The sequence below is a fragment of the Danio rerio genome, chromosome 10 (assembly GCF_052040795.2).
Source record: "Danio rerio strain M-AB ecotype USA chromosome 10, GRCz13ab, whole genome shotgun sequence".
Taxonomy (NCBI): domain Eukaryota; kingdom Metazoa; phylum Chordata; class Actinopteri; order Cypriniformes; family Danionidae; genus Danio; species Danio rerio.
This window is the reverse complement of record NC_141030.1, coordinates 4,767,628-4,795,198: the sequence shown is the minus strand read 5'-3', so window position 1 is coordinate 4,795,198 and position 27,571 is coordinate 4,767,628. Positions and strand designations below refer to the sequence as shown.

Genomic DNA, 27,571 nt, shown 5'->3' with positions numbered 1-27,571 from the left:
CCTAGTTAACCTAATTAACCTAGTTAAGCCTTTAAATGTCACTTTAAGCTGTATGGAAGTGTCTTGAAAAATATCTAGTCAAATATAATTTACTGTCATCATGGCAAAGATAAAATAAATCCATTATTAGAAATGAGTTATTAAATCTATTATGTTTAGAAATGTGTTGAAAAGATTTTCTCTCTGTTAAACAGAAATTGGGAAAGGAAATAAACAGGGGGCGAATAATTCAGGTGGTTTAGTAATTCTGATTACATCTATATATTAATGGTCGGATTTAGTGATTTGGGGGCCCTAAGCAATTCAAGCCATAGGGCTTTAAAGTCCTAATATATACCCTTTGTAATATTTTATTATTATTATTTTTTTTTTTGCTGACTTTAAAAAAAAAAAACTTTATAAAAAAAACAAAAAACAACTAAAAAATTCAATAATTTTTTTTTTTTTTTAAACTAAATCTTCATCTGATTTGACAGCTGAACTGCTCCATTGTTGGCAGGTAAGCACACATTTCACAGATATAACAATTATGATACACTTTTATATATTACACCCTCGACTCTACAAAATACAAGATAAAATGATGTTATTTATAATTTATAGATATAAATTATACTTTAAGGTATTTATTGGGGGTTTTCAAATTTCCTGGAGCTCTAAGTGGCTGCTTACCTTGCTTATTGGTTAAATCCGGCCCTGTATACAGTAAATATACAAGGTACATCACGGTGGCGCAGTGGGTAGCACAATTGCCTCACAGCAAAAAGGTTGCTGGTTTGAACCCCGGTTGCTCAATTGGTGAATTGAATAAGTTAAATTGGCTGCAGTGTGTATGTGTGTGAAAGAGGATGTTTCCAGTGTTGAGTTGCAGCTGGAAGGGCAGCCGCAGCTGCAGTGTAAAACTGGTTTATTCCATTGTGGCAACCCCTGATTATTAAAAGGACTAAGCTGAAAAGAAAATCAATTAAATATATATATATATATATATATATATATATATATATATATATATATATATATATATATATATATATATACTACCGGTCAAAAGTTTGGGGTCAGTTTTTTCTTAATTATTAATTTTATTTAATAACTTAAATAAAATTATTCTGTTAATCAAGGTGGTATTTCTTAAAAAAAAGTTAAATATTTAAATATTTAATATTAAAAATGTTAAATATTTATTTATTAAATATTTATTTATTACTTAATGTAGTTTTAAATGAAAATATTACTCCAGACATTATTGCTGTAATTATTATTACCATTAATAATTATATATATAATGTATGTGCGTGTGTGTGTCTGTGTGTGTGTGTGTGTGTGTGTGTGTGTGTGTGTGTGTGTGTGTGTGTGTGTGTGTGTCTGTAGTCTCTCAAAATGAACAAAAGAAAGTTAATGCACAGATTATAACGTCGGACCAGTGAGCAAGTTAAAGGCAGCAGCAAGGTAAGCAGATGTTGTTTATCCTCATGCTGTCACATTCATATGAATGGAAAATATGTATTATCTCTACGTTTTTGTTGATAGCCTCACAGCATTTCATCTGTCGTGGCAGCCAGATGAAAGTGCACAGCAGTTTTGATGAAAGTAATTCACATTGGTTTGGAAGTATAACCTCACGCTTCCTCTTGACTCATCAGCAGCTGTCGTCCAATCACTGACGCAATGATGACATACGGCAGGAGAGGCTGGATAAGAGGAGCGTGACACCCCAACACTGCTGACGGAGAGTGATGAACAAGAAAATATCTGATGGCTGTTGTATCTCATCACCACTGCCATTAATCTCTCACGTCCTTCTTTTAGACTGTGCAGCCAGTTCACCGGTTGTCCCCTGAGGTCCCGGTTTGGCATACAGACTGCAATAAATGACCTGATGCCTTGATCCCTCAACACAATCTACTGTAATTAGAATCTTGAGGTAATGTGATGTATGGCATATTTATTTTTACATTTAATCTAATATGGAGAGTTTTGACACGTTGCTTTTTAAAAAAGTATATATTTAAAGAAAATTTAATTATAAATTAAATCTACTTTTTCGGAAAAGTTATTTACAAAGTGCACCTAATTTATTGTAAAATCGAGAAAACATTTTAGGTCATTTTACACTTCATTCACAGTATTTAGATCATTTCACATTACTTCACAGAGCATTCAAAAGTGTAAAACACATGACAGTTTACTCTTTAAATACAGTTGAGAGGCTTCTTTATTGCATTAGTATTATATTATTTGCAAGTACTTTTATTTGAATGTTTTTACTGTAAGATTTTAAAGTACACTTCAAGTTCCCATTCAATCCAGTTAAGTGCATTTCTTTATCACAGGGCTCCATAAATTTCTTGGCTCCAGTTCCAGAAAGTATTAAAGAAATTGAAAATTCAAAAACATTGAACCATCTAAATTTGTACAATAGGTACATACTGTATGTACAGACCCTTAGGTTATACTTATCTGCTCTGTTTAAGCAGAAATAAAAAATCGATATCAAAAGCGAATGTGTTGCGAAGGGGGGCACATGATGATAGATTCAGATGCAGTTTATTAAAATAGTCAAAAACCAGCTACAACAATCTACGAGTTTAATGCCTAAAAGAGGAAAAGAGGTGGCAAAGAATCAAAGATAGGATAAAAAGTCCAACTGTGAAAACACTGGCAAGGCAAGACAAGGAAAACACTTTGTAATGTAGCAACAAACTGAAAAGACTCAGGAGACAGGAGAGTGAGCTAGTGTTGTTTAAATAGTCCAGGTAATCAGCGTAAGAAAGTGATCTTCAGCTGTGTGTGTGTGTGTGTCCAGATTACTATCAGCTGTGGCAGGTTGAGTGATGCAATGAGTGATGGGAGTTGTAGTCCTGGAGTATGATATGCAACACAGGCTTACTCTAAAAAATTAGTCCCGTGGACGTTTCTGGAGACCACGAATTATGTATTTGGAGGTTTGTATGGCTACATTTAATATTTTTAAAGGAACGATACGGGATGGTATGACACTGTACCAGCTGACCGCTTACCTCCGTGTAGAGGGCTTTCCCATCACAACCAGTTTGTTTTGTTAACTCGTCATGTACGTCGGCAGACACAGAGAGGAGCTGACCACGACGACGATGGGGTTCGAGTCCGAGGAAGAGCGGTTCCATGAATCAGGTCAGACAAAAACAGAATCCAAAAAATAAAATGAACAAGTAAATAACAGTGTGAGAATGTGGTAAAATCTGAAAACATGGTAAAAATTAGACGAGGGCTTTTTTTTCTGGAAGGCTTTTGTAAATCGTTGGTTGGGTTTAGGAAAGTAAAGCCTGATTTATACTTCTGCGTCAGGTGACCGGCGTAACCCACAGCGCATGCACCGCGCGTGGCTGTGCATTTATACTTCTGCGCGCTGTCTCTGTCGGTCTGCATTAACACTTCCGAAACGCTAGTTGGCAGTGAGGTGTAAATGTTCCTCTGTGTCGAGTTTCTTCTCTGCTTTTTTGCTTTTCCTGAACACTTCCGGGATGTACAAGTGGCTCAAACTCGCTCATTTTGAGGCAGGAACCGGCGGACGTGCAACAACTTTAACTATGAGGTAAACACAAAACAAAACTTTCCATCCGGAGCTCCTTCACGGGACTCCACACTTGTAAACAATCGCTCGCGCCATTCGCGCGGCTCTCGGTCCCACCCAGACTCGTCAGCGCTACCAAGCCGACCAATCACAGAGCTTACGCTACGCGTCGTTGCGACGTTTAGTTACATTTTTTGAGAGGTGCACGTCAGTGACGGCGACGGCCACGGCGAAGGGCTATGCGTTAGCGCTGTAGCATACGCCGGTGTTTGACGCAGAAGTATAAATCAGCCTTAAGCGGGTGGCAGGTCAATGAAAAAAATAGGTTGGGTTTAGAGAAGGAGGAGGATCAGGGGCGCTACTAGGGGAGGGAAGCAAATCTGAGGGCCCATACATTTAGGGGGGCCCCAGAGACATTATCAAGGCCCATTAAAAATACTAAACGTTTACTATTTCAGGTCCGTTAGAATTACCTAAATGATTTACATTTACTAAATGCCAGAATAATGAGAGAATTTTTTTATTAATTTCTAGACAGTCAGAAGTTTGCACACATTTCCTTGGAATTTTTTTAGCTTTGCTTTCAAAGTGTAATAATTTGGTCAAATGTTTTGGGTATCTGTAGCTGTAGCTATAAGTACATCCTCGTCTGCTCAATAATGCCAGTCTAATCAAAGGCTATCCAACGTCATGAACACAGATCATCTCTTTATTCAATGTTTCTGTTAATAAAATTCCAAATTTCCAGTCTAAATCAAATCACTCATAATTCCAATAAATGACTTGGTATATACCTACAGTATAAGCACAATGACTTCCACCAATCACTAAATATTATTGATTAAAAAACAAGTGTTGCACGAACGAACGACATCCCAGTAATTGCCTTAGCATGAAATCTACCACACAGAGAGCATTAAAGTCCAAGTGTAGACCTGCATCATGAGAGAGGTGGGCTCACCGGCGACTCCTTGACCTTTCATTGACAAGCCGAAGTAATAAATCACATGTTCTCATTGCCCTCCTATCAGACTTAATTATTAGAGGGGACGCAGGAACCAGGCATGAGCGGTTGCTTCATCGGCTTCCAATGCTGTGCTGGAGATTATTGTAGGTCATGAGGAAATACCAGTGTGAGCTGTTTGTGCAGAGTGCTGCAGGGGTTTGAATTTGATGGGTCATACTAAAAATTGAACATGCTAAAGGCCGTTTCACTTTTATCCATTTAGCATATTATGATTTCGAAGTTGCCTCCCTAGTAGCAAAGAATTCTGGCCCAGATTTGGCAAAAAGCTGGCACAGCAGGCATTCATCCGGCACTGGCATACAGCATGTGGGCCAAACATGGCCCGGGTTTGGCAGAGGTGGCACCGTCTTTAAGGCGGCACACAAGATTTGGGCCAGATGTAAAACGTAGTATTTGGCCCAGATTTAAAAATTTAATAAGTGGGCCATGTGAGTTTGGCCAGTCTTGACCCACATTTAAAATACACTAAAATAATTTTTGAGTAAAGAAAAAAATCCTACCAATCAGGTCACTTTGAGAAAAAGCTTGCCCATAGTGTGCCTAAAGCGCATCACTCCATAGGTTTATCAATTTCATTGCAATCGTGACACACCAACCTATCTGGCCCAGTTCAGGCCCAGTTATGAGTTATTAACTTGGCTGAGACTTGGCCCAGATATGGTCTGTGTTTGGCCCTTGTCTGGAAGCCAGATTTGGTCCAGTCATGTACCGTAATTCACTGCGGCATGTGGGCCAAGCAAAACCTGATTGTGTGGGCCAGAGCTGGGCCAGAGAAATTATGCTAGCTGTTTTAAAAGGGATTCAAATATTGTTACACTTTTGATATCAGGACTACTGCTAATGTTTGAAAGTGCTTCATATGTCACAATAACTGTTAACACTAGACTGATTTCATGCGGCCGCCATTTTTAAAAGCAAAGTTGAGGCTGCGGTGGGAAGAAACCCAGAAGTATTGTTGGGAGCTGCATAGGAACGTTGTGTACTTGGCTGCATATCTAATCAGCGAAGATAAAGTGACACAAATGTATTATTCCACCTCCTTCCCAGTGACCCGAAGGTCAGTTCTGAATGAATGGTGTAAATAAAAAGGGACATCAGAGCTCATTTTCAGCTAAGTTAAGGGAAATGGCACTAGTTAGCTAACGTTTTCTTTACCAAACACTGGATTTAGATGCCATTTATCAAACTTGAGTTAATAAACTGATTCTTTCACTATACTAGACTCATCACGATACTGAATTAAAATATAAAAAGATTTACATACATAAAAACATTTAAGGCACTGTTAAAAAAAGAAGAACGTATGGCTGCATTTTATTTTTAAAAGGAATAAAACGGATGGTATGACGCCACTCCTTTTCGTGCTTAACAGCTGATCGCTTAGATCCATGTGGACAGCTTTCCTGCTGTTACCAGTTTGTCCAGTTAGCTCGCCATGTACATCAGTGGACTTAAGACACTGAGAGGAGTTGACCATGATGATGGGGTTCGAGTCTGGTCTGGAACAGTTCCAGAAAGACAAAAAAAGAATCTAAGAACTAAAGTAACAGCCCCATAGCATTCATTTTAAAATTCAGTCATATGTACTTTTGGCTACATAATTTGTGATCTCCAGAAATGTATACAGGACTACATTTTCAGAGCCTATGTTGCATTCATCACCACATTGAAAATATATTGATAATAAACAATTTTCATGCTTTCAATACTTTCGCTTGATTAACATTTTTGTCAATAGAAATCTTGCTGCCTTTGAAGTGCTTTCTAAATCAAATGTATTACTTATATATATATATATATAAATAGGTAATAAATTTGATTTTGGAAGCACTTCAAAGGCAGCAAGATTTCTATTGACAAAAATGTTAATATATATATATATATATATATATATATATATATATATATATATATATATATATATATATATATATATATTATTATTATTATTAGTATTGACACTAGTGTTTGATTTCTTTTTGTAATGTCATTTTTTATTTCATTTTATTACCTTTTCTTTGATAAATATTTTGTTTTTCTGTTTAATTTTGTCCTGAAGTGAAGGAGAAAAAACACACAAGAAGATAAGTACAAAAGTATTGATTGTATTGGACATTAAAGCTTAGTATGAAATAAAATATGAATGACCAGCATGAGGGACACAGGAGAATTCTGTCAGGATTGTTCATTTCATCTTCTGTCAAATTGCAAAAGAGCACTGCCTCAAATCACGCATATAATGCAGTGTGCTGTTCTGGAAATCCCATCTAAACTAGAAAAAAATGAAGAAAGCACACAGTGCCACAGCTCTGCTAGAAATAAAAGCCCAGCCAAGTAAATGTTCAGATATTGATGTATCTGTCTAAGTATAAGTGTAAGATTGGTTAAAAGGCCTGGCTCATCTTGGGTTTAAGAACTCCGTTTTACACACTAGAAATAGTTTTGATGTTTGATATTTTTAGTTGATTCAACATGTTTATCATTAAGGGATTACTTGCATGATTAGAGATATTAAAGAAAATGTGGCTTTAGGAAAATAGAGTTTTTATAGCAAAAATAATAACACTTCTGTAAATTTTAAATTTGTTTCCTGATATTTAGTAAGGGCTGTTTAACACAGAAAAACATGTTTTAAACACATTTTAAACATACTAGTTTTATTTACTAATTTCTGATAACAAATCTATTTTATCTTTGCCATAATGGCAGTACATACAATTTTACTAGTGGTTTTGCAAGTGTCACAGAAGGAGGACGTGGTGGAGGCCTGAGTGAGCAAGTTCATCCATTCATTCATTCATTCATTTTCTTGTCGGCTTAGTCCCTTTATTAATCCGGGGTCGCCACAGCGGAATGAACCACCAACCTATCCAGCACGTTTTTTACGCAGCGGATGCCCTTCCAGCCACCACCCATCTCTGCAAAACATCCACACACAGGCGCTCATACGCTACGGCCAATTTAGCCTACCCATTTCACCTGTACCGCATGTCTTTACATTGCGGGGGAAACCGGAGCCCTCAGAGGAAACCCACACGAATGCAGGGAGAACATGTAAACTCCACACAGAAACGCCAACTGAGCTGAGGTTCGAACCAGCAACCCAGCAACCTTCTTGCTGTGAGGCAACAGCATTACCTACTGTGCCACTGCTTCGCCCTTGCCAAAATACAAGCATTGCAAATATGGAAAATTATAATAATAATAAAGCATTGAATAAAAACTATTCATTTGTTTAAAATGGTGTTTTAATGGAACTACAGGGCACTAGAGGGCACTGGTCAGACACCTGGAATGTATAATAGGTGAGTGGGTGAATGAAGAAGACATTCAGTGGTACTGGGAAGCCATAGTTATATACATTAGATGTCGCCTGGCCTATTGTTGTCTATTGTTGCCACATAAGAAATCATAAATTATTTCTGTAGAAAATATTCCCCCCGCGACTTGGTTTCTTCCACTCACCCTCGCCATCTGAAATGAAATGGACTATGCCAAAATCCACCAATGAGCGGGAAGAACGATAGAACATAGCTCAGTGGTGGTTGTTGACATAGATATATACATTAGATGTCGCCTGGCCTATTGTTGTCTTTTGGACGGAATGCGTCAATAGCGCGGCCATCTTGCTACAGGGTAGCGCTCCTTTGAAATGAATGCGGGACCAAGGTACAGTGGAGGACTGTGGCCATCCAAAGCCAGAGATATACACATATACACATATATCTATGATCGGGAGTTTTCCTGGATGTTAGTATGTAATTTTTTTTTCTAATTACGAAAATTATAATTTTACATCACTTTTCTTCATTGATGGATCAGTGACCGCACGGGCATTCCTGACAAAAAGCTTGTGTTTGTGTGCACAGAAATGTACTATCCACCCTCCCTGTTAAATTCGATCTAATCAGTGTCCTGAAACACAGCTCCTCTCCTGCTTTCACTTTTCATACTGACGGAGGGAGCGAATTGTTTGTGAATGAATCCCCCGAACGACTCTTTCACTAACGTTAGCCGACAATAATACAAGTTTCTGGCACCGCAGCATCTCGTTGTCATATTTCTTTTGCATTGTTTGCTGATTTTATTCAACAAAACTAGCATAAGCCGAGTGTTTAGTGCGAGTTGGAGCTGCTTTACCGTATGGTGAATGCAGTAAGTGACTGTTATCATCAATATTGTTACCTGATTAGCACAAAAGTTCAAAACATACAAAAACAAAAAAAAACTTAATATTACCTATGAAATGTTCTGCCTTTGTGCTTTGTTTTCTTTGTTTGCTCGTTACTACACCCGTAGACAGCGCTAAAGTCCCGCATCTTCACGTGATAACACTGTGTTGACTAGTGCGGTTGAATGACATTTGTCCTGGGAGCACTGTACCAATGTGGCGGCGCTATTGACGCATGCTCAGGGTCCCTATGCGATATCTAGTGTATATATCTATGCACGGAAGCATGGTTTCTTGGAGCCACTTCAAACTGTTTGTATTGTGAAGTCCTAGTTGGGAAACCTTGCGTTTTAAGCTCCGAATGAGCCTGAGTTGCTTGTATGGTAGCCACTTTGCTACTTTTTTGAGTTCAAATCCTACACAAATACAATTATTTACTCTCATTTTTAATTAACTTAATGCATACTTGCTGAATAAACTGTATTAATACCTGACCCCTATAGCTTTGAAATGATTAAGCATGTAATGCATTCATGTACTAGTTTTTCCTTTAATACAACCATCAGTGCTTCTAAATACTTGTAAAGATACAGCGAGTAACCTCATTGGTTTCTGCGTGCCATTTGGCACCTAGGGTAAAAACAATCTATGCTTTTAAATGTCATTTCAACAGGTTCATTACAGAAGATGAGGTTTGAAAAGAAATAGTAATTATTTGAATTCATTACACTAACCTGACCCGGTGGAGGTGCTGCACAGAGCTCTGCAATACAGTGTTTGTGTTTTATTAGTGTGTCGGAAGTCTCCTGCTTCTTGTGTTGATACCTTTTCATTCCCTCTGGCATCAGAAACCCTTTTCCCTGCTTTTCACTTTTTCTCCAAGGTCTTTTCTTTAACTCGTCATCTTTTTTGTGTGTCTGTTTTTCCTGCTGTATGCATTCTTCATGAGAAAATGTACAGAATGGCTTCTAGCTGGTACTTTTTAGAAATGCACCCAACTATGTAGCTTCTTTCCCAGATAACATACACCATGGGCTGAGCGATTGTAATTTAAAATGGCACGAGAACAATTTGAATAATAGCAGATTAATATGTCTTTAATTATTTATCAAGTCCTCTTCAAGGCCAGCTGGTTTGTATGACTTTCATCCACTTTCAGAGATCAGATTCGGTTTATTCATCTCGCAAGCCTGGTTCTGTTTGAAGGTGTATTATTTATTTATCTTATCTTTTTCAGCCAATGACATCTGATTATTGACATGAAAAAGGTTTGTTCGGTTCATACTTTGAACTGGAAATTGATGGGGAGGATGCGTATGCACAAAGAGATTTAACACAGACGTGAACTTCTCATCTGGAGACGGATTCATCTCAGGAGAATGTCAGTTGAGTCAAAAGCTGTGATGGAAGCATATTGTAGATCATTTGATCAGATGATTGCAGCATTATAAGCAGTGTTGTGCAAGTTACTTCCAAACTGTAATACATTACAGATTACTTATTACTGTTATTTAAATGTAATCCCTTACCTTACAATATTACTATCTCAGAATTGTAATATGTTACATTACTCTTATATTACTTTTTAGTTACTTTCACCAAAATAACTGCAGAATTAGAACTTAACATTATAAAATTCTATAATGTTCTATAATGGGCATTTTACATCCAGTAGAAAGTGATTTGATGTAGCAGAATGACTGTGACCTCTCCAGGCTACTCACAATATAGTATATAATTGGCAATGTGATGGCTCAAGACAATGCAAGAAAGGATGACAGCCAGAATTACAAATGATCTGTTAAAAGTATATGGTAGAGGTAAAGTGATTATCTGGCAATATCTGTGAATGGCTTGACTATATTCATATTAGACAACAGGCCGATATGTAAACTCCAATGCCATGACAAAATGCAGATTTTGTTTCTTTTCTTATTGTTGCCATTATTGTATTTACTTTACATTCAAGTGGTTTACAACACAAAACCGTCCTGCACAAAGTGAGCATGATGAACAGCTTTCTCAGTATAATGTTTGTGCATCGAATATGCACTGCTCACGCACAAGTTTTCTTGCTCTCAGTACACTGCTCTCTCAGTGAGATTATATGCAGACTCACAATTTGTGTCTTGTGTTCCCTCTTCCTTTCAAGCTTTTTGATATGAATTATATTAGTACACTATTTATTAACAATAACCAAAATACTAAAATAGACTTTTAATTTTTAATCTAATAAACCATAACATTGTTGGCTGTATGTTATATGATGAGATATTTCAAATAAAAAAGCATTTAGACAAAAATAAAAACTAACGCAAGCAGAAATGTAACTAATAGAAACACTTGATAAGGTATTATAGCCTACTGTACTATTCACTCTTCAAATAAATCTCATTATCAATCACATTTTTTTATGGCAACTAAAATAAAGTGAACTAGTGTCTGTTGTCTTCCACATTGTTGATGAGATTGTGGAGGACATTTTCCCTGTCATCCTCTTCATTTTGAGAAGAAGCTGTTCCACAGGGCCCCTGAACACACATATTGTCATTGAGTACTTAATTTACTCTGTTGTGGTAATACCATAGTTGCTATGGTAACACGACAACTGTAATATAAACAAATGATCCAGTGCTGAAGTTTTTTTTTTTACAATATGGGGTAGATTGTACTACAATTCACCACACTTTACTGTAGTAAAACTACACTTTATATTTAATTTTATGAGTTCACTATTTTTAATACGACAGTATGCTTAAGCATTCATTGTAAATGCTAGCCTACAACATAGGTAGTATACCTTACACTCAAAAACACTAGTATTTATTATAGAATTTATCTTAACCTGTAAGTAAATAGTGTAGCAATATATAAACCATATAAAAATTATTGGGATAACAATTAAATAGGAGGATCTCTGGAGAGCAACAGAACGAAAGGAAGAGGAAACACAAGGCAGATTGTGATATGTCCCCCTCACTCTAAGAGACAGATCATTTCGAATTGATTAATAATTATGAATGTAAACTTTTGGATCTCATTCAGCTATCCCCTCACTTTTAAAATGTCTGTTATGCCCATTCCCACCCATAAAATGGGTGTCTGAAACTCCTACAAAGACCAGATGTGTCCATGCCTTTTTAGACCATTACCTCCCTGAACGTGTTTAATGCTGACTTTATTGTTCGTAAATCTGTCCGTAATTTTCAACAATTTCACAAGATCACATTTTTTTGCAGTTTACATTCCGAGTTTTGAAGCTTGTTTTCAAAAGTTAGAGTTTTTAATGTGTTTAGAATGCGACCATCATGTACACAAATGACCAGAATGCAAAAAGTTTTTTAAAAGTGTCCTATAAATGCCCTCTTTGAGGGCTATAAATGCCTGTGTCAAAGTGAAACACAGGGTTAATGTCCTCAAATGAGCGGCTTACAGTGTGGCAAATTACAGTGTCAAAGTGGCATCCCAAACACTAATGCACTAAACATGCCAAATGAGATGATGGATTAGGCCACTTATTGAATGTGATAATGGGTAGAGAGTGTTATCAAGTGATTTGTGGAAAGACAAATCTCCGTCACAATCACCACACTCTCAGAAATAAAGGTATGCAATCTCTCACTGGGGTGGTACCTCTTCAAAAGGTACACATTTGTACTTGAAGGGTACATACTGGTACGTCAAAAGTATATATTAATACCTAAAAAATTTAGGAGAAACTTTTTTGTACTTTTTAGGTACTCTTGAGGTATACATATATAATTAAGGTTAATTATATATAGGTAAGGGTAATTAGGCAAGTTATTGTATAACGATGGTTTGTTCTGTAGACTATTGAAAAAAAAATTAGCTTAAAGGGGCTAATAAATTTGTCCCAAAAATGGTTTTAAAAAAAAATTAATAACTGCTTTATTCTAGCCGAAATAAAACAAATAAGACTTTCTCCAGAAGAAAAAATATTATCAGACATACTGTAAAAATGTCATTGCTCTGTTAAACGTCATTTGGGAAATATTTAAAAAAGAAAATCAAAATCAAAAGGGAGCTAATAATTCTGACTTCAACTGTATATATATATATATATATAACAGGAGCATCTAAAAATTGCAGTATTTTTTGATGCATGAGTGTATTTATTAATTTATTGTTTACGTGTTTATCTTTTTCTTTTTATATATTTATTCATTATAATAAATTATTTCGATATATGGTTTTGAGTTTAGTTTTAGTTTGAGCTGAAGTGAATTTTAAAGTTTAAAGACTGACAAAAAATATTCTTGTAGAATATACTCCAGTTATGTTTGTTTTATATCTTAAAACATTTTTACAATGCATGACACAAAAGCAGAATGTGTGAAACCTGTTTTTATATTGCTGTTACCAATGATTCATAAAAGGCAGACATTTTCAATATCACGCTGTGATAAATTATGGACTGTAAGCCTGGGGAAGTGCATAAAAGAGGGTCAGTTTTGATTTTATCTTCACTTTGAACTACTAGTGAAGTGCAGTGGTGGGGAGTGAGAACATTGGGATTATGCGAACAATAATTGTCAGAACATATCAAATTAGCTCCCACTCCTTTCCACAGACTTGACAGTCTTTCCCCACAATAAGATGTCTCCCCAAGGCAGACAACAAGGCTCGGCGGTCCTTTGACAACGTCTCTGTCATTTTAGACAGAGTAACAAGAACTCGTAGGTCTTTTGGGAACATGTGAGTTCTCTGCATTACAAAACAGCTGCGCTGGAGTCAAACAAGCATATCCACAAAACAACACTGATACTGTATGTCATCCACGCATCACGCTAGACCACCACAACACACTCAACAATCACATTTAACAACAACCCAGCTGTCTTCTGTCAGTTTGGGCCATGCTAATTTATCAAAATGATGAACAGTATGCTTATGTAGAAAGTTAAGAACTAAAGATTAGTGTTTCAATATAACACATTGAGGTTGTAAAACATTTAAACAACGTTTAAGAAAAAAAAAAGTTCAAAGAACTGACCTTTAGATCAGAGACTCACACTGTTCTTCTATAATTTTCTCATACAGCTCCAACTTAAATATACATTGTAATAGATATAAGTTGTAATCAGTGCCGGCGCGTCCATAGAGGCGACCTAGGCGGCCGCCTGGGGCGGCAGTATAGAGAGGGCGGCATCCTCAACACCCCCCTTACCACCCCCGTCCTTAGTTATGTACGCGACACCTCCCTCACCACCCGGGTCCTCAGATATACTCGCGCATAGGCGACAGAATAGAGAGGGCAGCGTCAGCGACACCTACATCAGCACCCGCGTGTCCTCAGTTATATCCACGCATAGGGCGGAAGAATAGAGGTCTGCGACACCCGAAGGTCCTCAGTTATTTCCGCACATAGGGCGGCAGAATAGAGAGAGCAGCATCGGCGACACCTTCACAACCGATCACTTTCGTTTTCACATTGGGGTTGAGGGCAGCGTGAATGTCCTCTGCCTAGAGCGGCAGTTCAGCTTGCTCTGGCGCTGGTTATAATAGAGACTTATTTCAAACCCGTTTATTTATTTCTCCATTTAAACAAAAGCTTAACTTCAATTATAATTTTGAACCCCTACCCTTTCCCCTTCGCCCTTAAAAACGAGTGTGTAAGGGAAGGGCTTAAAAATTGACCTCTAAGAATTGGTACAGGACTACAGCAACTGCACACATCATCATATGTCATCACGATCTCTTGCTTTATATGGGATCAGATGATCACGACTGCTGTAGTTATTCCTGTTGCTTTATGTTTGGGTATTTATCTTCAAAAATCACTAAAGGCAACGATATTATGATATAAGATTGTAACTTGTAAAAAATTTTGAATCCCGCTCCCGCCAGGTTTAAGCCCGAACCCGACAGCTCCCGCTTATATTCAGCATTTGTTGTCCCGCTGCCGGACCCGCCCCGTTTTCTACCCGCCGCGCCCGAACCTGCTAACGAGTGGGGTAGAGAACAAAACCGAAAACCACCCAGCTATACAGAGTCCAGACAGCCAGGGCCGGCGTGTCCATAGAGGCGACCTAGGCGGTCGGGACTGCTTTAAGGGTTATTAGTATAGATTATAGTTAGCGAAATTTAGCGGTTTTTATTTTAGCGTTTTTTTTTTTTTATGAACCATGACTGTAAAACTCGGACGTGGTTATGAATGTATTAAAACATGTGCTTGTTTGTTGTAAAAATTTGTAATAATGACAAAAAATATTAATTTGTGGATCTCCTTACCATCCTGCTGTTGTGACTGGTGCATTCTGGGATTTTTTTTTTACCCTTGGTTTTCAGTGTGGTCCTGTAAACTCTCCCTTTTGAGGGGTGTCTACCCCTTCCCCTTAGCCCTACACTTCCAAGCTAAAGAGAATTGGGACAACCCTACCCCTTCACGGGAACATGCAAAACGAGGGGTAGCGGTTAGAGGAAGGGCTAAGATGTAGAACTGAGATTGGGCCAAAAAGAAGTTATTTAGAAAAATGTTGGAAAGTCATTGACATCCATTTTATTATATTTGTTTCTACTATATGGATCTGAATAACAGAAAACAATTTAACAACTCAATTTTATATGGACCAAGGACAATGATCTACTTAGAGCGGTGTATCAAGCCTTATGTACTGTTGGGGATGTTTTCATCCACTCTGGGGTGATTTCGAGTCTTAATTTGGCCATAACTTTTTCTGTTTCAGCTAGCGGAATGATTTTTGGTGACAGATCTTATTTCAAAACATATTTTAAGAGAAGCCTTGAAAGCCTTTAAGCCTTGAAATTTACGATAAACTGTGGGCAAATTTACTACCCTTTTGTCATGTTACTGATAAAAACATCCTCTAAATTAAACTGCTGTAAAAATGCATCAATTCATTTTTATTTTTTTGCATAAATCTGTTAATTAACCTCAGTCTCGATCAAAACTACTTAATTGCTTACTCTTATATTGCAAAATTCATAAATAATGTCACCGATTTGGTGAAAATAAAACACACATGATGATGTATTTTCAATATAAAAATAATTGTGAACTGGATTTTTTTTTTTATCAGTCTTGGTCATGTGAAACAACATTGCCTTTGATGCAATACTTTTGATTGATTTTAATTTGTTCTCCCTAATTTACTATCGGTGGCTGTTTTTGCCCTACATTGTTAAAAATGATTTTGTATTTAGTTCGTTTAACATGATTTTGAATGTTGAAACAACAAAGTTGGTAATTCACCTTAACCTGGTAAGTTTTTACTGTCTTACATAACTAGTCTGTAATAGGGCAAATGCTGAAGTATGCTTTTATTTTGCCTGTAAACCTGGGTTAATCGCTTCCGGTGAACTGTATCCATTGCAAAAATGACACGTTTAAGGTCTGTTTTCTTTAAATACCAGCAATCTCCACTGGCTGAGTGATATCCGATATAAAGTGGGTCTCAGATTGTACAGGAAGCACTGCATTAAATTACATTTTCCCTGCCATGTTTTAATAATATGAGCATTTATTTTACCCCAGTATATTCAATAGAGCTTCTGCGCTAGCCTGCCGATCCTGATGGGTGCGTGCGAGTAAATTACTTTTTGTCTTGTTTTATGCTTTAACAACTAAATGAAAGCAAAGTTTATTTAACTGATTGTATTTTAATCACATTACAACATCAATGCTGTAAAGGGAACCATATAAAATGGAAAAAAGTCATAATAACCGGTCACCAGAAGTTTGTCAGTATGTGAAGAAACACTTGCTCAGCATGCCCTATCAGCTTGTTAAATGTGACGTCACGCGAAGTGGCTTCCGGGTCCAAGCGCTCTATTCAACTGAATGGGGAGACTCATGAAATGGTAATAATAAACGTTTACAAAGCTATTTAATACTTTCGAAAATCCCAATCGCAATATATATATATATATATCCATACCTAATATACAATGGCCAGAAAGTGATTAATTTTTTCATAAATTGGTAAAATTTTGGTATTTGTGATGCAGCAAGCCCAGAGATTGTTGTGTACACTATGACTTCATCTAAAACTAACTTTAATGTGTGATATGAATAAAAAGTGATCATAAACGAATAATTTCTCAACTCAAATGAGTGGCGGCTTGAACTCGGAAACAGTATTACATACGTCACCAACACGTCACCACTTAACAAGCAGATAGAGTGTTTGCCGACTCAATTTAAAAACATGCTGAACCGGCGTCCTTTAAATTGTGCCCCATACTTCCAATCCAGCAGGTGGCACAATTTGCACCATCAAGTCAGTTTGCCAACTGCCAGTTAAACACCAGAAGAAGTCAGACACATGGGATGTTTTACACCAGATTTTTAAATGTTCTGTCAGGTTTGGTAAGTAATGCTTCTTCAAATTTGTGTTTTAAATTGTAAAATGACACATATGAGCTGATTGTCAATGTATAGCTCCTAGTATAAATGTTTACAGAGCAAATTAGATCTTTGCTAAAACCTGGAGGGTGGTCATATTTATAAAGCTTAGTAACGTTTGTTTTAGGAATACCTCAATACCTCAATTTGCAATACCTCAATATTTGTATACAAAATAGTACTTTTCTACTGTAGTTCTGTGAATATTCTACCACAGGTATTTTTTAAATAGAGATTTTAATGGATCCCCATTTAAAATATAACCCCATTTTAAATATATTGAAATAACCCCCAGTATAAAATATTTTGGAGAAATTTTAACAGTAATTTATTTATATGTACTTATCTCATTTTAAAGGATGTTCTCAGAGAGCAGACTGACTTTTTAAAGGTGAGATATTACCAGTATTTCCATACATAAATGTACGGTAGTCAAAGAGTTAAAGAACAAATATTTACAATAATTTTAAAGCTTCCTGCACATTCCCAAAGGCCAGACTGACTTACAACAGGTGAGGTGTTCTTGCTTTTTTTTTGTATGTTTACAATAGACTAATATTTAAGAAAAATATTTATAAAAAATTACATAAATGCCATTTTCTCAAAGGTTGCAGCACATTCCCAGAGAAAGACTGACTTTACCAAATAAATCTTGACATATACAGTTGAAGTCAGAATTGTTAGCCCCCCTGAATTATTAGCCCTTTGTTTATTTTTGTCCCTAATTTCTGTTTAACAACGAGATTTTTACAACACATTTCTGAACATAGTAGTTTTAATAACTCATCTCTTATAACTGATTCATTTTATCTTTGCCATGATGACAGTAAATAATAATTGGTTAGATATTTTTCAACTTTTATTCAGCTTAAAGTGACTTTTAAAGTCTTAAATAGGTTAATTAGGTTAACTAGAAAGGTTAGGGTAATTAGGCAAGTTATTGTATAACGATGGTTTGTTTTTTAGACTATCAAAAAAAAATTATTGCCTAAAGGGGCTTATAATTTTGAGCTTAAAAAAAAAAAAATCAAAAACTGCTTTTATTCTAGCCAAAATAAAACAAACAAGAAGATTTCTCCAGAAGAAAATAAAAAATTATCAGACATACTGTGAAAATTTCCTTGCTCTGTTAAACATCATTTGGCAAATATTAAAAAAAAGAAAAGTAAATCCAAAAGTGGGCTAATAATTCTGACTTCAAATGTATAATCATGCATTTCTGATGGTTGCCCGTTTTGGGAAGAGGTAAAATTTGTCATTTTTACAGTTGATCATGAGTTGGCACCATTAACCCTTTAGATAGGCCTGTGCAAAAAAAGCTTAGTTTCTGGATTTTTTATGGAGTATAACAGCAAATTAAAGTGTGTCTGTGAGTGTGTGAGAGTGAACTTTGTGCACTTACCTTGATGTGTTTGAGAAAGTCAAAATATGCATCTGAGCTCTCAGAACCACATGGAGGAAATAAAAACAAAGACTGTGTATTCATGCACAATCAAATGTGGTTTTAATGGAAGCCAATGGGGCAAAAACAGCCACCAACAGTAAATTAGAGAAAAATCTAACAATGCATCTTAGCCAGTGTTGTTACTAACTGTTCACATGTCCAAGGCTGTGATGTAAAAAAAAGTTAAAGTTGCAAAAAATCCAGTCCACAATTACTCTTTATGTTGAAAATCCATCTTTTTTTTTTTTTTTTTTTTACCAAAATCAGTGGCATCATTTGTGAAATAAGCAATTAAAGAGTTAAACTCCTGTAACTTTTTAAAAACATTTAGAAGTTTTGATCAGTACTGAGGTTGACTAACAGATTTATGCTAAAAATGTGAACAAAAATATTTATCTGAAAATTCAGTTTTCATCCCTAACATAACAAAAAAGTAGTATATTTGAACAGTGCACAAGGATTAAAAATAAATAATTGAAATGTCCTGATAAGTAACCAATTAAAAAATTAAGTTAAATCTGAAAATGAACTACAAAACAAAAGTGAAAATGAAGCTATCAGGAAGAACCAAAAATAGTTTTTCACAATTATGGAATAGAATAACCTTTTTTGGTCCCCCAGAGATTTTTTCAGTATTAAATCTTCAAAGAACCACCTGCACGATCGCTCGTGGAGAGTTTTTAAAGACTCTTAGGGGGTCACACCCCAAACAAGAAGCCCACCTCATCACATCATGTCTTATCTATGAGTTTGCACACATCTGTGGCACCATTCGTGTCTGTAATGACACACAGTGGTGGCACTTCTCATGGAGAAGGCTGTTTGTTAGATGCTTATTAAACTGTTCTTTTCTCTCAGCTACCAATGTTGTGTTTTTGGGGGATTACAAGCAGCGTGACATATTTACAATCCCACCTACTGTGGCACAGGGTGTTGGGGTGTTTAAAAGCAGTATGCCACCGCTCAGCCATTTCAAACTACATTTTCCAGATAGTCTATTTAACTGTTTTCTCGCTAGTGAAGTGTTCAGTTTTTCCACTTACAAAGTCCGCCATGTAAATAGCAAGTGTGCCGTGGCGTGATGCAACTGACTCTTAAAGGGAATGGGCGATCACACTGTAATTGGTTTGATGCAGATTAAGCTCAAAACACACCCATAACTCATTTAAAAGAAAAAGCACAGCCCTGTTAGACCATGCGTCAGAGCGCAAAGCGTATTTTGCTACCCTTAAAGGGGAAATTAAGCACTCAGTCAAGTTTACATTATTTTGTACGTTGGATTTCACTTTAATAAAAATATATTAAACAAGCTCGATTAATGTAACAATTTAAAAGAAAACAGCATGCTTTACTATAGATTTTAGACCTAGGGTGCCGCAATCTGGTAATGTCGCTGTGTCTGACATCACGGGGTTGGTTCCGTTCCCTCCACTGAACAGATACAATGGAAGCAATGTAGGGCGGCGCCCTAGTTCTAAAATCTATAGTGTTTTACATCAGCTGTCATGTCGGTGACATTCAGCAGGGGACGGAATAAAATTTTAAGAAGGGTTGATCTGCGCAAATAAAGGAGATGAAGGTACTTAAATGCATGTTTGTGGCTCGTAAAATTATGTTTATTTTTACGTTTACTTTTATCTGGCATCCTATTATTATTTACATTTTTATGAAAGTGAACAAACTGCAGAGAAAGTTTTATAATATAGTCTTTTGCTGGATCCCAGGACATGCTGGACTATTTGGAAATGAACAAGCCGACAAAGCCGCCAAAACAGCCCTAGCAGGAAAGCTAAAGGAGTGTAAAATCCCACCTTCTGATCTAAAGCCATTAATAAAAGGCTTTATTTAAAAAAAAAAAAAAAAAGGCAAACAGAATGGGATCAGTGCCCAGAAAATAAACTTTTTGAAATTCAGCAAGAAATAGGAAAAAAAATCTAATTAATTTTTTAAGTCAAGACACGATGAGATTGTGTATATAAGATGCCGCATTGGACACACGAGACTTACACATAAACATTTACTCAAAGGAGAAGAACCCCCAAAATGCCTTTATTGCAACAAAAACTAAACTGTTAAACATATTCTTGTGGAATGCCCCATTTTTAATGTTATCATACAACAATTTTTATCTGGAGAGACTTCAAATTTTTTTTTTTAAATGTGAATCCTTCTATAATTGTAAAATTTTTATCAAAAGGAAACTTAAAAAAACTTTTTTGGATTTTTATCTTATATATTATTATTATTATTATTATTATTATTATTATTATTATTATTATTATTATTTTTATTTATGTATTTTACCTTGTGTATTATTTATTGCTGTTAATGACTTTGAATTATTAGGACATTTTTATAACTATTGAAAAGGTGGTATTTATAAAATGTAGTAACCTTGATCTGTTATTATTATTATTATTTTTTTTAATTTTTTTTTTGCCATGACATGCCATAGAAGCTGAAATGGCAATAAAATTAACTCTCTCTCTCTCTCTCTCTCTCTCTCTCTCTCTCTCTCTCTCTCTCTCTCTCTCTCTCTCACACTTTTATCTGGCACATCAGATTGAGACATAGTGCACCCAACAATTATCGGATGGGGACAGTATTTATTGGCATGGATTGGATCAGGGCACAAAAAACTGACAACCCTAATATATCTATATTGTAATCCTTTCTCAATATCAGTGTGGTTTTCCTCTTTATCTAAAAAGCTTTTTTTATGTGACAGTAAGAGTTTGGACTACTACCTGCCTCGTCAATCAATCAGTCTATCAATTCAAACCTAACCTCTAATTTCATGTTTGACCTTCATGTTTATCTTTGAAATACAAAAGTTTCAAAATGCAGTTCTCACATTCACTTTGTTTTATTTCTGTTCCTTTTGCCCTTCAGACACCAGATGTTGTTTAATTCAGACGTGAACGAAGCATAGATTCCCCAAAAACAAACCCACTGAATAAGAAAGACTGTTTTTGATGGATGAAAGTATCCTTTAATCATAAACGTCATGTTTATCCTTGCAGTTTACAAATATTCTTTTATTTTTCAAGAGTTATAGATTAGTGAAAATCAAAAGACAGATACATCAAAAGGTACTTGTTACTTGGCAAACATAAAAGTATAAAAAAAACACATCAAAAAATTTGATTGAATGCTTTGTAACACAGAAAAACAATTGAACAAAGACAGATAACAACAAATACACAAAACAAAACACTTAAAATATAAATCATTGTTGAAGAATACAATTTACAAGAAAATACAAAAGTTTCTAATATTTTTCACCCACTTACGTATGACTCAAGTTTACATTTGCACATAATTTTATAGTTTTATTTTCTTTAAAATATGGTTAAAGAAAAAAAAAAAAAAATATATATATATATATATACCAGATGGAGCCAGAGGCGAAACCACGAAATCAAGCTTCCAACCAAATGCTTGACCATCAAATCAACCACGCCCCCAAACTTCTCATTTGACTGCCCGTATCTGCACTATATATCTTATTACCTGCTATAAACATGACATCAATCAAGACATCAGTCATGTTTACATGGCAAGCTGAATAACTTGGCCTACTTACAGTGCGTGTTCAGAAGTTTAAAGACACGCACTGCAGCGCGAAAGCACGCGATGACAAAAAATATTGACTAAATCAAAAAGCCGTTCAAATTGCACAATGACAGGAAATAATATAGATCACTCAATAAAACGCATTACAACAAAAGTACCAAGACCAATTTAAAATGTAAGGAGTTGAACGTACATATATTTGTGTAAAAATGTAAGGAGTAAAATTAAAAGTTATCAAAAAAATAAATAGTTGATTAATGATACTGGAAAAATCTAATTAATTACAGTAATAAGTATTTATACTTTGTTACTTCCCATCCCGTGATGTCAGACACAGCGATATTTCAAGATGAATCAAGTTGTGTAGACACCCTGCTCAGCTGGATATTATTGGAAGTGTGAGGGGAAAGTTAGTGTCATTTTCTCTACCCAAACATGAAGCTTCCTCAAACATGAGGAGTCAGTGATTGAGCTTTATTTTTGCAAAAATACCTCAGCATTATAGCCCAAGCCTTGTGCTGTGTTCTCAACATTTTTCTGACGAGTGCTTCTGGAATCTACACGCTTACAAGAGGGGATTCGTCACTTGTTTGTTAAAGGAAGTCAGAAAAGACTATTTATGTATAGGACTTTGTCAGAGTTTGACAGGAACTTTACAGTACACAGTTCATGGACCAGTTTCTTTCTCCATTTCACAAGTGTAAGTACGTGCGATTGAAATGGTTGCCCCCTTGTTTTTTCTTGCTTTCAAATTATGTATTTAATTGTGTTTTGTTACTTGTAATCGCTTGTAGTGTATCTGGTTAACTCCTTATGTTCTCATATTGCGTCTAATGCCATGTTGAAAACACGACGTGTGCTGCTTTGTTTACTGATTTAAATGTTTTGTGAGCTCATATTAACTGCTGTTTGTCGTTGCTATGACCACCGTCAGCTGTTTCTACACAAAACTTAACGTAAACAGCAGTCAGTGATCAAAATAGTTCAGCTTTTGCCGCTGTGTGCATTAATACTGAAAGTGTGTCATGGTTAGGAATAGAGCAATTATGGCATTTTGCCGAGATAAATAACAAAACGGGAGGGTGGCGGGGGATGGGTCTTAAATACGGGAGACTCCCAGGAAAAACAGCTATGGCAGGTATGCTCACACATACACTTTGAACTCTGACTACTTCAAGATTGTTGATAAGCTGTGGTGGGCATTTCACTCTGTCTCGCGCTGGATGCTGTCGACCAGTCACAATAGGCTGTCATCGGTCCAATCAACACAGATTAGCTTATAGCGCTAAAAAGGAATTTGGGAACAAATGAATCATTGAACGAATCCTATGGGAGTCGCTGGAATAATTAGGTCAAATAAATGCAAATTATAAGACAATGAAAGGGTTTTTTGACCTTGCATGCATATCAGGCTGTTGTTGGAGACCCTTAAAACCAAAATATGACCATTTTTAATGTATAATAGAGGCTCTTTATTGCATCTTCATGAGTGAAACCAATTTACAGAATAATGTAAACTTGACTGACTGATTCCCTTCCACTTTAGGTGTGCTTGTCAACACCACAGCCTTTTAGATTAAAACATGTTGTAATTTGTTGTTAATAGAATTTATTTTTACCTTTTAAAAATCAGGTGACCTTGAAAATAATAGGTGGATTGGAATTGCTAATGAGCTGTGATCTCCTCTCTGCAACATCTGTCCCGAACTCGTTGGTATTCCGGACAAGAGCTGACGTCTGAAGACAGGCAGAGGCATGGAAGAGATTATACACACAGTTAATAGGAAAAACAAATTTGCAGGTGTCATAGCCTCACACACACTGAACATCATACACAAGCACGCGCGCAGAAACCAACATCAAACAGTGAGATTATATTTCGGAACATCCTAGAGACACATTCAGATTTACTCCCGCCATAAACACAGATAAGAATTAATAAGCTTCAATAAGAGATAATAAGATTTTCTTCTGTCAAGCACTTTATGTTATTTACTGTAAGAAAGATCTGGCCTATCAATATAAGACTATATATTCTTACCACAGACAGGAATTTCTACTTTTTTTTCTCGTTAATACATTAATATCGAACAATATTTCTGTTTATAAATCAGATGAGTCACAAATTAAAGAATAATTCACTAAACCATTCAAACTAAGTCAATATTTAACCACTGTTTTGTTATTGTTGCACTGTCAAAACCCGCGTTTCTTATTCAGTAAAACTTTCAATAAAAAATACAAAAAATAAAATAGCATCAAGCTTTTACAAACAGATTTAAAGGTAATTCTGAATAGGTTATCATGATACATACAGTTGAAACCAGAAGTTTACATACACTTTAAACAAAGGAACAACCATTTAAAAACAAATGTCTGAGGGTAAATCATACCAAACGTTTACTATTTCAGGTTTGTTAGGATTACCTAAATAATTTACATTTGCTAAATGCCAGAATAATAAGAGATTTTTTTTGAGATTTTTTTTTTTCATATAATTTCTAGACAGTCAAATGTTTACACACATTTCTTTGGTATTTTTTTTTAAAAGCTTTGCTTTTAAACTGTATTACTGTTTTGGGTATCCTTCCAAAAGCTTCTCACAATAGTTTGAAGGGGTTTTGCCCATTCTTCCTGACAGAATTGGTGTAACTGAGTCAGATTTGTTGGCTGTCTTGCTCGCTCAAGCATTTTCAACTCTGCCCACAAATGTTCTTTAGGGCTGAGGTCTGGGCTTTGTGATGGCCACTCCAAAAAATTCTCTCTCTTGTCCTTAAAGCACATTTTAACTAATTTGCCAGTATGCTTAGGGTCATGGTCTGTTTGGAAGACCCATTTTTGGCCTTTTGGAAAAAAAAATGGAAGTTTTAATTTCCTGGCTGATATCTTGAGATGTTACTGGAATATTTCTACATAATGTTCTTTCTTCATGATGCCATCTATGCTGTGAACAGTCCCTCCTGCATCAAACAGCCCCACAACATGATGCTGCCGCCCCCATACTTTACAGTTGGGATGGTGTTCCTAGGCATGTAAGCCTTCCCCTTTGTCCTCCAAATGTAACACTGGTCCTTATGCATTATTTATCTGCATTGGAAGTATGAGTTTAAATTATTTTGGTTATTGACACTGTGCTACTAGCACTGTCAAATATAATGTAGTAGTAATGATCCCAGAAGATTCTTTGCCCATATCTTGCTGTAGCTGAATGAGGAATTTGAGGTCCAATATTTATTCACTTACTCTCATCGTAGATTCCCTCTGCCATTATTCAACTGCCAGTTACACTCTAACTAGCAGCAGAAGAGTGCGATTATAATATGTCAAGTTAAAGCCAAAATGCATAGGCAGGTGCTTCTTTCATCTGAATGCTGCAGAAGAAATAAATAGAAAGAAAACAGGTCACACTTTATTTTGTGTGGTCCGTTTGTTGAATTTAATTTACATTGCATCTAAATGCCAACTAATTCTGATTAGATTATAAGTAGACTGTCAGGGTTAAAGTTAGTGTAAGTTGACATACTTGCAAAGTTACTGATAGTCATTTAAATGTCTGTTGAAGGAGCAGTATCAACATATATTAAGCAGACAGTCTACTAATACTCAAATGAACAATCAAAACAAACTTTCTGGAAAAAAAACAAACAGAAAGAAACTAACAGACTTTACTATAGAGCCTAGTGTAAATATATAAAGAGTTTAAAGATGATTTACTCTCCCACCTGGAAAAGCTTTCCTAACAAAATCTAGTTCAATTTTGGTAGTGTACAGATTTGAATGGATGATCTCAAGGATGAAGTTCTATTGTGCAGAGCACTAAACTGCAGTTCAAGGGTTTATATATTTTTATTTGTGCTGCTGGAAGTCTATACAATGATGTTTGAAAGCAAACAGTAAGGCACATACCTCTGGATACAGTCATCAGTTTGAAAGTTTGGGTTAAAGGTATTAGCAGGGTTATAGCCATTGTTTCAGAACAGATGAAGAAAAATGTGATACAAATCTATTCTATTTTATTCTATTCTATTCCATGTGAAGTTTATTTATAAACAAATTTCGAGAGGATCACGTGCTTATGATTGTTCACAGCTGTTCCAACTTTAGCTAATGACTGATTATCCTATCAGACGATTCTTAACTCACTATAAATAACCAGACTTTTCTCATCTCAATATCTTCGTCCTGAAGAAACCCCCCCCCACCCAACCCCTCCGTTCAAACGGGCAACACAATGGCCGGAGATAAGCGCTGTTGCCTCACAGCAAGAATGCCCCTGGTTTAATTCCTTTCCAAACCAGATGGCATCTCTGTGCGGAGTTTGCTCGTTCTCCCCGTGGTCGCGTGGGTTTTCCCGGGGTCCTCCGGTTTCCTCCCACAGTTCAAAAACAAGCACTCTAAACAATTAATCAAAATACATTAGCTAAACTCTGAGTACACCTTTCAGCATCCATATCTGACACTTGGCTACAACAAGCAAGTGGGGGAGTCATCGATATCTACCTGAGCTCAAACTCCCCTCTCGCCTTGCAACGGGAGGGAGCCCAGGGCTCGAGGATCTTATAAGCTCAGGGCTCTGTCCCGGGACAGCACGCCAAACTATCTTTACTATCAATCATTAGCTAAGTGTGAACTCTTGAATCTATTCTATTCTACTGTTCGAAAAAGCAAAAGTCACTAAACACTCCATTCAATTGGACAGGGAGAGTTGGACAGTCCATATGGCATGACCTGGTACACTTAAGCAGGTCCCACACTAGAAGCGCATCGCCGAGCGATGTGCATTTCAGAATTCTAAACATAGGGTTCTATCAGGGTCTACACACCAGCGCTGCAAGTCAATGGCTCTCCACAGCTCCCAGCAACGACTCAGGACATTGTTCATATTTCTGCCATGCCACAGAGAGCCATCTGAATAGTTTTATTTTAAATAACAAGTGAATGTGTGCGTCTGGTGTACGATACTATCAACTGTCATGTGCACGCCGACTTTAGGGCGAACTATTTACAGTTGCCTTGAACCCAGCTAAAGCACGCTTGTCCACCCTCTCATTTCCCCCGACAGCCCGCACTCATATTCCATTCTGGCCTGACCACGCTTAAGGCATCAATGATGCGCTGCTCAGTTTAAGAAGCGCTCTCGCTCAGCACAGTAAACATTTTTTTATATCATTATATAGTTTTAGTTGTTTGTTATGGAGTGACACGCTGTCATATTTCGCCAAACTGGCCACCCACTTGTGACGTTCATAAACAATCATCAAGTCATCGTGCTGCAGGTATTAGGAGGTTTGCTAAAGGTGCAGCTGTCATGCAGTGAGGGGTTTGAGTCTTCAATAATCTACGACAGTTTACGTTTATTGAACAGTAAGAATGATTGATAAATCCAAATAAAACAGTCCCTTAAATGTCTCGTC

General features: G+C 36.3%; 2 long non-coding RNA genes across 5 annotated transcripts in view; both read left to right on the top strand.

Moving 5' to 3' along the window:
- LOC147834968 (uncharacterized) overlaps positions 1 to 27,571 on the top strand; it is a 722,499-nt gene that overhangs the window by 17,107 nt on the left and 677,821 nt on the right. The gene's annotated exons all lie outside the window — the stretch shown is intronic.
- On the top strand, positions 17,042 to 27,571 carry LOC147834973 (uncharacterized). 4 transcript variants are annotated; one of them, XR_015500720.1, is made up of 5 exons: positions 17,042 to 17,101; positions 17,496 to 17,528; positions 17,610 to 17,649; positions 21,474 to 21,566; positions 26,314 to 27,571. It is a non-coding gene; the product is annotated as an uncharacterized LOC147834973 (long non-coding RNA). The 4 variants fall into 4 exon arrangements; XR_015500719.1 differs by lacking the exons at positions 21,474 to 21,566; positions 26,314 to 27,571 and adding an exon at positions 23,791 to 24,387; XR_015500718.1 differs by lacking the exon at positions 26,314 to 27,571 and having other exon boundaries at positions 21,474 to 21,600.